The following is a 2486-nucleotide window of genomic DNA, read 5'->3' as shown; positions in this document are numbered from 1 at the left end:
TATATATATATATATATATATATATATATATATATATATATATATGTATGTATGTATGTGTGTGTGTGTGTGTGTGTGTGTGTGTTTACGTGTGTGTATAGCAGTTCGTTAAAAAGTTACCTTCCTTTAAAGATAATGTATACATGCATAGATAAATGCATAAATGTACACACGCATGTATATATGTATGTATATAGGTATGCATATGCGTGTGTTTTTGTATGTGTGTGTGTGTGTGTGTGTGTGTGCGTGTGCGTGTGTCTGTACAGAGAGTGAGTGAAAGGGAGAGAGATGCATGCATATAACATCTTTTAAAGTTATATTTAATTGCATTGAATTTACAAGCATCTTACTATTTACATATCAACTTCATATACACTTCACCACTTCTCCCTATACACTTCTCTACTTTATAATAAAGGCTGAGTTTACTTTACGCAGACCGCTGCAGTTTTTGCTTGTTTTCTTCCTTTATTGATGTTATTGTGGTTGCTTTTATTGGACCTGCGGTATGTTTCAACCGGTAATGAAGGAAGTTTATGGATATTATAAAACTTATATTGTTGCTTAAGCTCAGGTGGATCCCGATCGACCATACTTTCATCAATAGCATTCCAACCACTATCGTTGAATGTTTACTATTCAGGGGTAGGAATTCCAGGATCACCCAATCTTATTATTTTGGAGAAGATTTCACTCTTATATTTTGGAGATCTGAACTTGCGTAGCGTTTCTCTTGATCTTTCATGAAAAAAAAAAAAAACTTGTCTAAAAAATCTAAAACTTTGATGTAGAAACTACATTATTTGTAGCCATGTTGGGTTAATTCAGGTCAGAGTACACTCAGTCACAAAAGATGTAGAAATTAGGTGGTTATTCTTTTTGTTTTGTTTTCTGAGAACATTCAGTAACGAAATCAAATACTTCAAACTATTTTGTTTAATGTTGAACTTTAATTCAACTGCCCAAGGAATAAATTTTAGTGTTTTCGGTAATACTCAATGTAACTGTTTTATTTTTCTTCTGAGAACGATTTCCCCCTAAAACTATGTATTTCTTACCTTACAGGATGTCTTTTAAGGGGTCGTCTCTATCTTTAACATTGCAATATAATATTGTAACGTGTAGTTAGATTTTGATTTCATGAAACACGTGGTTATATTTTGCCTTCTCTTAATCTATTAATGTTAAACGAGGGTTGAAGATACGGTATGCACTCTCTTAAATATAGGACCTTTTGCCCATGTAAGAAGTTATGTAGTTACGTCTCTTTCAGTTATTGTTTCAAATCTAACTGAGCCCGATATTGGCGTTTGTCATTCTGGGTCAAAATCGGTGCCAAACAAATACTCGGATTTATTTAACGCTAAAATTTCTCTCAAATATGTTGTTTTTTTTTATTACTAAAATACAGTTATTAGTATTTAATTATGTAAGCTTAAGCTTTCAATTCCAAAATGACCATGCTTGATTTACATATTACATGTTGATTTATTTACGAATTTTTACAATTAATTACTTTCTTCATGATATAATTTGCTGAAAAAAAAACAAAAAAAAACATCTGCTATGGTGTCAAATCTATATATCAGAGTGTATATTCGCTGGATTTCCTTACTTTGTTATTTTTGCTGGACATGTACCTTTCTGTATGAAGAATATTAAAATAGTCATAAACAGCTTATTAAAACACTTAGGAACGGCAACATGTTGGGTAGAAAACTAAATAAGAGCGGATACGTTGAATCCTCATCACATAAAACACTTGAGTAAAGTAAAATAAACGATAACGCAAACAAAACAGAAATTTTAAAGTTTTGAATGTTGCTACTAAGTAGTCACGTGATCTGTAACTGGTCTTTTAGTTTCCGTTTTCAGAAAATAAACTAAATGGGAGTAAGAAATTAAGGCAGAATTATTTACCAAGGACATCATCTATAAATTGTTTCATTTGAGAGAATGTTAACTTCTTTGTTATTTCAAGTTTCACTTTATTACGCATACAAAAGTATATGTACCAGACGGCAATACACACAAGAGAGAACGTGTCTGCTTCAACAAATATCAAGAGAAACCAACATCATGATTTCGTTGTCACAGTGATTTAAGTAATAAAGGAGGATGTAAAACGACAATATCCGAAATTTCGGACAGTGGCCAGTATTATGAAGAACCACCTTACTAATGACCTTATAAACTAAAGTAATCTACAATTATTGGCTTATACAAACACCGAAACACATTAGAATAGGAATGAGGAGTACAATGACAAACCATTAAAGGAAATAAGATTCCAGTAAGGTTCATTTCACCGGCACCATGCATTGCAAGCAAATACACACAAATGTTCACAAGCACACGCAATAAAAAAAACTCATGATCAAGCATATGTGTAGTGAAATACGGTGCAATGTGTATGTATGTGCAGGTATGTCTATGTGCATGTGTGTGCGAGTATATATATATATATATATATATATATATAT

The 2486-nt window shown here is 31.9% G+C and overlaps 1 protein-coding gene across 4 annotated transcripts in view; it reads left to right on the top strand.

Moving 5' to 3' along the window:
- Window positions 1-2486, top strand: part of LOC106868402 (beta-1,3-galactosyltransferase 1) — a 266263-nt gene that overhangs the window by 157737 nt on the left and 106040 nt on the right. The window lies entirely within an intron of this gene.

Source organism: Octopus bimaculoides, chromosome 7, assembly GCF_001194135.2.
Source record: "Octopus bimaculoides isolate UCB-OBI-ISO-001 chromosome 7, ASM119413v2, whole genome shotgun sequence".
Taxonomy (NCBI): domain Eukaryota; kingdom Metazoa; phylum Mollusca; class Cephalopoda; order Octopoda; family Octopodidae; genus Octopus; species Octopus bimaculoides.
The sequence above is the reverse complement of the archived record's forward strand: the minus strand, read 5'-3'. Positions and strand labels throughout refer to the sequence as shown.